General features: G+C 38.6%; 1 protein-coding gene across 9 annotated transcripts in view; it reads left to right on the top strand.

Annotated features, from left to right (window-relative positions):
• Positions 1 to 12,147, top strand: part of VTI1A (vesicle transport through interaction with t-SNAREs 1A) — a 344,311-nt gene that overhangs the window by 193,177 nt on the left and 138,987 nt on the right. The window lies entirely within an intron of this gene.

Here is a 12,147-nt window from a genome sequence, read left to right as displayed (position 1 = left end):
GAAACTATGTTGGATTACGTAGCTTATATTGTTCCATAGTAAGAAATTAATTATTTCCTGTACTGTCAAAAAAATTTTTTTAATCGGAAAGGGGAGGAAGTGTGGGGGTGGTCTTTTAAGACAAACCAAGAAATGTGATGAGTCCTATACTTGAAATCACCTTCACTAAAACAGCATAGAAGCGTTCCTTGTTTCATAATTTCTTATGTAAACCTCATGGGTACCGAAGACCCAGAGTTGAAGGGGTGAGTTCCCTATCAGAGCCAGATATGTAGCACTAGAGACTGTTGAGGGATAAAAGCCGGCAGTCCTTCACAAAGAGTTTAACAATACTTCCAGAAATTTTTAAGAATAAAAATGTCCGGACCCCATTTCCAGGGATTCTAATTTAGTCAGCCTAGTATGAGGTCTACACAACTCTGTTAATTTCAAGTTCTATGAATGTGTCTAGTCTAGAAACAGAGGAGCACACCACCAGATTGCCATTGACTCTCCCCTTTAAATTTCAGTTGTCACCCGCAGGCTTTTGAAAGAAATAAATGGCAGAAAATTCAAAAATGAGAGCACTAGCTGAAAGCTGAAAAGTGGGTATTCTCTACTGTCAATTGAAAAAAAGACCCCAATGCTATAGATCTAGGATAGCAAGTAGGCCTTGTCCCCTGTGCCCACTCTGATCAATTGGAGTTGATTGCCTGGGGCGTTGCAAAGAGAGAGGTAGTTACAAGGCATGTTCAGGGGCAATGTGATTGATTAATAATATCTTCCAGGTGTTTGGTATCAAAGAGTGGCAGCCCGTGTGGCGTATGTTTGTTGACTTTGCTCTCAGGACTAGGTATGTGGGTAGCAGAAATGACACTTCGTTGAAAAATTAAAGAAACTGATTTTATCCCTCTGAAATTTGATTTCCAAACTTTAATATTTCTTTAATTTCCAAGCCGCCTTTAATGCCAGTCTTCTCACCTGCTCCATTTTTCCCCATCAATTTCCAACATGATTTCCTGCTGATATTTCTTGTGTGTTGATCAAGGATTTTTAAATCAAAACTGTGTGTTTCTTAATACTAAAATTCAGCAGCATCAATGTTCAAGGCCTTGTCTCTGCCTGTACCCATTGTCCTATGCTCTTCAGATTCAATAACTGTCTTTTTTCATTTTACCAATATATCCATGCTCCCTCCTGCTACTTTAACCTAGTGTCTGTTTTCAGTGTGTTCAGAAGAGTCAAGATATGAAAAATATTGTGTAAAATATGACATTTTAATTTACAAATCAATGAAAACTTTGGATCAGGCTTTAAGTTAGGGTATAAATTAGATTTTTTAAAATGTATAAGATATATAAGAAGATAACTTTTCCCAGGTGAATTCTGAATATTTTCTGTGAATCAAAAATAGCTCTGCAGCCTCCTACCTCATATCAGAAACAAAAATTAAATCAAAGTGGGCCAAAGATCTAAGTGTGAGGACTAAAACTATGAAACTCTTAGAAGAAAACATATGGATAAATCTTTGCGGCCTGGATTTGGCAGTGGATTCTCAGATGTGACACCAAAAGCCCAAGCAACGACAACAACAACAAACAGATAAATTGTACTTCACTCACACTGAAAACTTTTGAGTATCAAAAACTATATCAAGAGAGTGAAAAGACATCTACACAATGAGAGATGTCTGATTACATGACATGTCTGATAAGGGTCTAGTATCCAGAATATATAAAAAACTCTTAACAGCTTCCCCAACCAAAAGACAAGCCAACTTAAAAATGGACAGAGGATTCAAGTAGACATTTCTCTAAAGAAGGTCCACAAATGGCCAGCGAGCATCTGAAAAGATGCTCAACATCATTCGTCATTAGGGAAGTGCAAATCAAAACCACGATGAGATGCTACTTCATGCCTACCAGGGAGGCTAAAAATGGAAAACAGTAAGTGTGGCCAAGGAGAAATTGGAGCCCTCATCCGTTGCTAGTGAGAGTGTAAAATGGTATAGCCACTGTGGAAAACAGTTTTGTGGTTCTTCAAAAGCTTAAACACAGCATTACCATATGGTCCAGCAGTTCCTCTCCTGGGCATATACCCAGAACAGATAGTCAGAGAAATGCTTGTACGTGAGTGTTCATAGCAGCACTGTTCACAAAGCAGTGGAGGGTGGACATGTAGAAACAACCGAAATACCCATCAGTGGTTGAGTGGATAGACAAAATGTGGTTTATCTGTATAATGGACTGTTTTTCAGCCACGAAAATGAGTGATACCTGCCACAATATGAATGACCCTTGGAATCATTAAGCTAAGTGAGAGAAGCCAGTTCATACTTCAAATTGATATGACTTAAGTAATTTTTAGTATTTAATCTGGAGATCACCAGCTATGCATGTGTATTCCTTGTATGGTTATATATTGACCCGCGTCTATTACCAAATACCTGAATCGAAAGGAGTGAAGTGATCCCATCTGTCAGGCCGTCTTTCCCTTCTAGCTTCAGGTCAAATTAAGGGTAAAATTAAGACCAGAAAAAAATATACCAGGAAAAGGAATGGCAGTGCCAAAAATTCTGGTATCATCTTTCATTCACATACGACAGTTGAGCTTCTGTGATTTTATCTGCTCCTGATCCCATTCCAGAACAGTGAGTGAAGTGTTCTCCTGTTATGCTCTGAACATAGGTCTGAAGCCAGGTAATATGTTCTATTCCATAAATGTGTACTTGTGTGGGTGTTGGGAGAGGGGCAGAGGAGAGAGGGTGGAGCGTCTTCTCCCAATTACCTGCTTTTCACAGCAAGAATGAGCTATTTAAATATATTAAATTTTCCACCTCCCAGATTCATTTGTTAAGAATAACAAATTCAGGGGTTCTTGGGTGGCTCATTCAGTTAAGCATCCAACTCTTGGTTTTTGGTTCAGGTCATGATCTCAGGGTCCTGAGATCAAGCCCCACCTTGGGCTCCCCACTCAGTGGGGAGTTTGCTAGTCTCCTTTTCCCTTTGTCCCTCTCCAGGTTTGTGCTCACTCTCTATCTCTCTGAAATAATAAATGTATTTTTTTAAAAAGAATAACAAATTCTCCTTGCCAGAGTGAACAGAGAGAGGAGAAATGGGTCAGTGGGATGGACATTTCACAATTCTGTATAAGAATTGGCCCTTTATTTTTTTAAAAGAACAGGAATCAATATACTGAAGCCAAAAGGTTTGGATAATTATAATACCCTTTTGCTGTTTGTATAATCTGTAAAGAACAGAAAGTTATTTCAGTTAGGGCCATGAAATCACAGCACATTTGTCTGTAGAGTGCTGTGGTTCTTGAATGGGAACGATATTCGAGAAATATAGAGACCGTCTCCTATCCCACTCTTGCCCAAGCTATTGGAAAGGCCTTTCTTGGGCACTGACATTTTATTTGATTTTTTACTTTTTTCATGAATTCCAGGATAGATAACATACAATGTTATATTAGTTTCAGGTGTGCAATGCAGTGATTCAACAATTCCATACATCTCCCAGGGACATGGACATTTTAAAAGTGTACCAAAGTATTAAAGTTCCTTATCACCCACATTGTAGTGCATTTTGGACTGGACATTTTAAATACAGCTTATTTTATTTGTTTGTTCATTGCCACAAGGATCAGTGACATAAGGACTCAGGAGATTGGGTCACGGTTGCAGCTCTCTTGGGTAATTAGCAGCGTGACCTGGATGACCTCCACCCCCAAATCCCTGTACCCTTGTTTGTTCATCTGTGCAGTTACTTTTAAGATTCCTATTTCTTATAAAAAATCTGTGTATCTATTACTATACATGTGTAGCAACTGACTGCAGTTTCAAGCTGAGTGGCTCCCATCAACAAAAATGTTCTGTGCACCTGCATATATGTCAGGCATTGCCACCAAAAATGCTGGACAGACTAAGAGGAATAAGAAATGGCCTCATCTTTAGAGAAGGTTATAATCTAACGGGGAAGGAGGAACATAGAAGCCAGGAGTCACAAACTCGGATTCCACGGCAGCAAAGCAGGAACATAAATGAGTGAAACAGGTCAGATGGGGAGGTGCAAACTCCATGGTATGGGGGGCTCTTATACACAGGGCAGCTGTATCTCAGTCCCCGCCTATTTACCAGATGGGAATGGTAACTCTAGGTTGCCATGAATTCCAAATTTCAAAAGAAACTAGAAGGCCACCTTTTTATATGAAATCTGTTTTTTTAAAAAAAATGTCTTGTTGCCCCCCCCAGTTCAGACATGTTCCATGAAAACAAAACATGTTTGCTGGCCACACGAGTTCTGCAGGGGTAGCCAGTGGCGACTTCCGAATACACGGATAATTAGAATGTTATACATTCCATGATAGAAGCGGTCGTAGTTCACAAAGGATATAGATAGTGATTAACTCTGCCCATAATGATTGCTAAAAAGGCTTTCTAATTACTTTCCAGTCACTTGTCCTAGTTTACAGCACTTTGGAGGTTTTCTTTGAGTCATTCATTCAACCTAGAGATCTGGGTGACGCTGAACAGGTCTCTCTTGTCTGCCAAGTAAATCCACGTTTGGCAAATTCCACAAGTGAACCTTTGGAATGTGTTTTGACAGTTTTACCCATTCAGGTTTGCCGCTGCTTCATCTCCTGGCTTTTACATTCTTTATTGAATGGTGAGAAAGGGATGTCCTTCTGCTCTGGTCTTTTTTCATAGAACAGAACAGATTCATTCTCGTTTTTGAATACAGCTGTAATTAACATGGCGCCTTTTGTGTAACAAGTTCAGTTTGCATAGTACCTGCTCAATTCCAGATCATCGTTATTGGTGGTACAGCAATTCACTGACTGATGTCCGAGGGCTCTGGGAGTAGTGTTTGTTAATTATCTGCAGCAAACCAGGTAACTAAAGGGAGGTTCCACTCCTGTGACTTGGATGAAAGTGCTATTGATGATTTCTTTAATTGCTTAGTGATAGATTTGATCATCTTAAAGCAAAATAGAATACATACTCACCTGCTAAGGAGGTAATATTAAATCATAATTGCTTAAAAAGAAGAAAGCTGGGCCATGCACACTCTTTTGCTGTATGTCTCTTAAGAATGCTTAAGTTTACCTTGAGTTTATATGAATGTATCGTTTTCTGTAATAATGGCATCATCCAAGTGCTTGTAAATATTTTATACTACATAGTAAATTCAGATGTCCTCCAAGGCCCAGCAGGCTACTGTATGAAGCAGTCCACGGTTATAGACTTGGGCAATCTGGAGAGTGTATGACTTGCTTAAAAGCATTCAAGTTTGAACTGTTTCTTGTTTTCTTTTTTTTTTGAACATTGCCAAGGTGGTGGGGGTGGGGGGGGTGCCCCAGTGATGGGAATACGTCTTTGGTCCTGGTTTGGGCCTTGTGCTCTAGTTTGTTTGCATACTGTATGGAGAAAAAGAGACATTAAGATTTTATAGAGCCATTGAGTTCTAATATTTTAGAGGAACAAGGGGCATTGAAGATTATCCAGTCTAAGACTGTCATTTTACATTTAAGGAAACTGAAGCCCAGAGAAAGGAAGTGCTTTACCTAAATTAAAGCTCCAATGGCTACTTCTTATTTTCTTTTAAGTGGGTCTTAAAAGCAGGGGGAATTGGGACACCCTTCTAGAGATGGTATTTCCATCTTCTCCAATATAATAACCATTAGCCACATGTAGTTACTGAGCACTTGAAATGTGACTAGTGCTAGAGAGGAACTGAATTTTAAATTTAATTTTAATATTTAAATAGCTCCATGTGGCTAGTGGGTATCATATTGGGCAGAGAAGCTTGGGGGTTACAATTTTCATCCCTAATTTATCAGTCTACCTTAAAGAAATATGCTATTTCACATATAACTTAGAAACCGGTCAACAGTATACTCCTGTTTGTCTACTCTCCGTCCTTTGTGCTCTGGTTTTCATATATTTAATTCTACATGTGTTGTTTTATTTTTACTTCATTTGGATCTGAGTTCTGTAGATCGAGATTTCCATCTACTTTCATTTCCCTCAGCCTGAAGAATTTCCTTTAACGTTTCTTGTAGCTCAGTTCTTCTGGGTGATTCTCCCAGCTTTAAATGATCCAAAATTATCTTTATTTAACCTTACTTTTAAAGGACATTCTTACTGAATACACAAGAGTAGGATGACTTTTGCCCCCACCCCACCCCCAGCCCTATGGGATGGTGTTCCAGTGTTTTCTTGCATTGTTTTCTGATGAAAATTCAACCCTCATTCTTACCATCGCTACGTGTTGTTTTTTTCCCCTCTGGCTGCTTTTAAGATTTTTTATTTATCTTTAGTTTTTAGGAATTTGACGATGATGTGACTAGGTGTGGTTGTCTTTGTATTTATCTTGCTCAGAGCTTGTTGAACTTCTTTGATCTGTGGATTGACTTTTTTAAAATAAAGTTGGAAAAGTTTTGGCTGTTACTTCTTCAGATATTTCTTCTATCCTATTGCTTGTCTCTGGGAATCTCTTTTTCTGGGAATCTAATTGTGTCTGTGTGAAAGCACTTGTTATTATCTCACAGATCATTGATGCTCTGTTCTTCTTTTTTCCCCCAAACTTTGTTTCCTCCTTTAGTTTTGATAATTTCTATTAATCTGTCTTAAGTTCAAGTACTCTTTCCTGTATAGTAAATCCTACTCTATTTGGTCTATCCAGTGAATTTGAAACCATCCAGGTTTCAGATGCCATATTCTTTTCCTTCTCAAACTTCATTTGGTTCCTTTGTAGAGTTTCCATTTGTTTCCTAAAAAAAACCATTTCTTCACCTATTAGGCTTACCTTTTCCTAGAAGTTCTTTAACACCATTATGATACTTGTTTAAAAATCTTTATCTGCTAACTCTAATAAATAAGCCTTCTGTTGGTCTACTTACATAGGCTGTGTTTTCACTTTACTCTTCTCTTCCTCCCTCCTTCTTTTGCATGCCTTGAAATGTGTATAGCATTCTAGACATGGCATGAAAAAGAACAATAGAGTCTAAATTTATTTTTCTCTGAAAGCATTTTATTTTATCTTATATTTGATCAATGGATTGATCAGATTCTTTCCAAAATTAAGTGGAGTTGGTGTTAAGCTGGATCTCTAATTAGATTGGATTTATCTGAGATGAGTGCACCACCCAACCTGTACGTAGGCTGCCTTTTTTTTTCTTTTTTTTTTTTTTTAATTTTACCAGTATTCGATCTGGGAGTGGGTCTGCAATTGTCAACATTTTTGGTTCATATTTGGGCTTAGCTTCTGGTAGTGTCTCAAGGATACAAACACCACAAGAATATGTAGAAATATGTGCTTTCTCTTTTTACTAATGAGCCCCTCCTCCACTGCCTCTTGCTTGACAAATTTGGAGACTGGAGGAGAATTACCAAGCCAAGCCATTTGTTTTTATGTTTCAAGTTCATCCACATTTCATTCTGTCCTGCATTCCTACATTCCCATAAGGTGTCTGTATGATTTCATCCCTGAGAAGCTTCTCTGTGGCAGTCCTGTGCTTAACTCAGGCACTCACCCTAGTCTCTGTTCACATATGAGGGGTTTGTTTCTCTCTAGAATCTGTCAGAGCTTCCTTGCAGACACTGGACTTCCCCACACAACAATGGTAATTACTTTGTCTGTGTTTTTCTTGTTTCTCTGAGAGTCATTTACATCTTCCTACATCCTAACTGGTAGCAGAAGTTTCTCACGTGTCTTGAATTATCAAATAATGAAAGATGGTAAAAGAAATGTCTTTTCCATTCCCTTACTTTTCTAGGCATTGGGAATTCAAAAGACTCTTCATGTCTAAGTAACATCAATGCTGTGGATAACCTACCCCACTGAGGGGTTGATGCCAGAGTTTGTGTGTAAGAAGGTGTGCTAAATGCCAATGAATGGCTGACCCGAGCACTCCATGAGCTACTTCCTCCTGGGAAAGCTATGTGTGACTTCCTTTGCTTTCCCAAAGCAATACTTTTATTTGGTGACCAGAAGTTCCAAAGTCAGGTCCAAAATCCAGTACCCCATGTTACTAGGAAATATTACTTTGTGTTTTTCAATTGTGTTTGCTTGTGTTCTACAGGATACATATGAAAGCACATGCTTCAAAAAATAGCTCTTTTAAGGTATTTCTATGCAACCCCGCACTTCAGTGAAGTCCCTATATGGACGATAGCTGGATAACTATGAATACCTTTTACCTGTTTCTAAAATCACTAAGGAAGTTTTGAGTGTCAGAAAATAACCTTACCTTATCTTAGTTCTTTAAAGAAGGTGTGACTGGATATTGCACCTTAAAATAATTTGCTGGAACTCACATCCTTAACAAAGTTTGCAACAAGAAAATTAAATGGAAGGGTGATGAAAAATAATCAGTTTTTTTTCTGGTCGGTGCACTGTTTGTAGCATAATGGCTTAAAAATTTTTTTAGTATTTTTGAATTTATCAATGGGACATTTTCTGCTTAATTATATTTGAGGCTCCTTCTCTTTCAGTCATGTTTAGATTATAACATGATATGAGCCACAGTCAGTTCTACCTTCATATGAAGAATATTTTAATCTGCTTATCTCCAAAACACAAGTCCAATAAGTATTTGTTAAAGTTCATTGATGTCAGTCTTATGATGGTTCAGGTGGCATTATTATTTTGAATAAAGAATAATGATGCTTTATTTTGAATAAAGAGCCATGATGCTTTCTGTGGTACAGGCGCCTCAAGCTAAGTCTTATCTTTTATGATCCCAGGCCAGCCCTTCAGGAAGTGTCTTGCTAGATTTGTAGTTTCCTCCTTCTCTCTTCCTTGATGAGGCAGGCAAGTGTAGAGTGCCTGGTGTATATCTCCCAACCAACCCCAAATATCTTGAAAAGGAGAGGAAATGTTAGCCAAAATGCATTCTGCAGTCTGTAACACCCCCCCCACACACACACAAAAGGGCCATAGACCAAGGATATGATTCATTCTGGATATTGTGAAAACAAAATCTCAGTGAGTCTGAGTGCCGTACTCCCAGGATAATTCCCAGGACCCCTGTGGGAAGGATAGAAGAAGAGCAGGAAGGAACTTTTCTTTCCAGGAATTGATTTGTCGTGCTCATACTGACATGTGGAATTCCAGCACACGACATCAGTCTTGACTTTCTTTTATGCTTCCCATTGTTTCTTACTCTCCAGAAGATCCTCATAGTCAATGAGTGTAGTATTTATAAAATTTATGATTTCTCAAGTTCTCCCAGTGGAGGCAGCATGGCTATTTCCCATTCTAAAGGCACTGTGATAGATTAAAGAATTGAAAACTCTTGACTGGGAATATCAGATCCATACTTGTTTAGGCCTACGAGCTCATGTTCTTTCTTTATCGGAGTTTGGTGAGTGCTTACATCTTCAGTTAAATTATTCAAGAAAAGTAAACCTAACAGTGTTATTATTTTTTTTAATAAGACGATCCCTAAATGTCTAATACTAGTCTGACCAAGGATAGTCTGTTCTAAAAATAATCCTTTCCAATTTTGTCTTGTTTTGTTTTGATTAGAGTAGGGGAACACATAATGAAAAAAACCATACATAACTTTTGATACGTATGCATAACTTGTTTGCATGAATTTTTCCCTTCATTCTATAAGTGTAAACATTTCTGATATGCTTGACCTGGACTTTGCTTTACTGGGGCATTAAAATTGAAGGTAGCAAGTAAGAAGTGAAAAAAATAATTCTGTTTACAGCAAATGGATGGTATCTCTGTATTAAGACCAAGGCGTGTGCACTCTTGCCAATATCTCTTCTCTTGCCAGATGGGTTAGGACTTCGGATGCTGAGATATTTCCCAGGAGATCGAGGGAGTGATTTAACACTCCTGGAAAGGGCTGAGTTCTTTACGGCTTGTTCTATTGATTCCTCCAGTAGCAGACTATGGATCCATTCAGAATAGCTTTTCCCCTAGCAAACCTGATAGAACTGTGGATCTGTTAGCTGCATTCCAATGTTGACTTCTCCAATGCCACACTTGATATGCTTTGAGAGCAAGGATAGATCACAAACCTCTCGTACACTTCATATACTCCTTTCGTGTACTTTATTTCCATCTCTCATTGCTTCCTTCCACAAACACTTACTGGAAACATTATGCTGGTGACAGGCACAGTGATGATAACCTATTTTCTGTTTGTTTAAAATTGTTTATCAGAATGCCATTAATCTTGATAGGAGAAAATATATAAGTAGCATTTTGCTGAAATAAATGGAGTATTGATAGTGGCTCTAGATAGTTGAGATTTTGAGTTAAAATGAATTAAGATTGCTTAATTATGTTGCTTAAAGGAAGTCAGTGTCATACTTAATAGGATGACAAAATTGAATATTGCAGTTCATCTACAGAAAAGAAAAATTGACCTCTCATTGGTTTTTCCTTCTTCATTATTGGTTTCGTCTTCTGCATTTATGGTGCCTCTACTGGGAGCCACATATCTTACCCAACATACCTTAAGGATATATTGAATAGAATTAGTAAGAAGCTAACATCTGTCTGAAAGGAGATACTATACTAGGAAGGTACTTCACTGGAAAGAATTTTCAGAGTTAGTATAGGTATCAAAAATACATTGATGCCGTTGTATTTAAGCATTTTTTATTACTTGGATTTTTTATCATGAAAGGAATAGACAGTCCTTTTTCTATTTTGCCATGAAAGACAAACTCTAAGGTAACATTTGCCCTTTGGCTGCTGAATCTTCACTATTAGCACAAAAGTTCTAAGCATAAGGGCTTGGTCTTCTTTACTGGCCATGTCCCCAGCATCTACACCAAGCACAGAGTAGGAACTCTTATGATTTTTCACTGAGTGCATTGGTTCCCATGTATTATGCAATTACATGCATTTTTATGATACCCTATAGCTTTCAAAACATTTTTACTTAGGTGACTTTCATTTGACTATAACCAAAGTTTTGTGAGGAAGTTAGGACAGATATTTTATCTTAGTGATACCCTGTTCCAGTGGGTTGTGGCGGACCTAGGATGGGAGGGGACCCAGGTCATAACAGTCCATTGGTTCTCTATATCGATCATTATCATTCAGCAAATACTTATTATTGCAACAGGCCAGTCACTGTGTTAAGTATTCTAACTGAATTATTCAACCTTTACCCCAGCGCCTTGACATAGAATGATCTTCTTTCTATTCTAGAGGTGAAGAACTAAGGCACAATGAAGTTAGGTAACATGCAGGGTCACACAGCCACTAGGCATCAGCACTGGGGATTAGGGGCTCACACAGTGTGAGTTCCCAGCCTAAACTGTCCATATGGCCTACCCACAGTTTTTAGGATGTCCCTCTAAAAAGTTCGTTAGTACACATACATGAGCCCAATAACTGCCACGGTGAATTCCTAATGACTTTATGAAATTATTTGCTACCATTGAAATAGATGCTTGTTGAGTGTTTCACTACATGGATAAGCCAGAGATAACTGTTGGTATAGGTTGTGGGTAAAGAGACAATGCAAAAGAAAAAAAAAGAAGAAGAAATGTGGAAATGTGATAGGTGGCCAGCATTATAGGTGAGTCGGATTGGTCTCCTTTTCTCATGGAATAAGGTACCTCCCAGGTGATGGAGATTGAGTCTGGAAAAAAAAAAACAAAACGTATTCAAGGCAGCTGCATATTTGTCAGGTTAGGACATACCTACAGTCTCGTAAAAGGAAGAGAACCGACCGGTGCCAACCAAATGGGATGATCACGGCGGGGGAAAACCTTGTCGGAACTCACCATGTGCCTTTTAATGACTGTTCTAACCTGCCTATTCCTGTATAAATGGAAGTTCTGTCTGCAGCTTGAGCTCTCCTCAACCGAGTGTGAAGTGAGCCTCAAGTGTCCCGACTCAAATATCCACGGTGGCTGAGAACACACTAGGGGAGCCCTTGCTCCAATCCCAGAGAGAGTTCCACTGGCAATAAGGCACGGGAGTTGAGAGTGCAAGGACTATGTATGTAGGACAAGTACTTTAAAATCAAAATTGTTCTAACTGGAGTTTCGCTTGCATATGCAAAGCAACGCAGTAATAAAGTGGGGGAGGTCGAGTAGACTCATTAATATTAGTTGTAACCCACAGACCCAGAGACTAGATTCCATGATGATAAGATAATAAGATAATAGGAAGGCCTGTGCTCTCC

Source organism: Martes martes (genome assembly GCF_963455335.1).
Source record: "Martes martes genome assembly, chromosome: 14".
Lineage (NCBI taxonomy): Eukaryota > Metazoa > Chordata > Mammalia > Carnivora > Mustelidae > Martes > Martes martes.
Note: the sequence above shows the minus strand (reverse complement) of the source record. Positions and strands in the feature narration are given on the sequence as shown.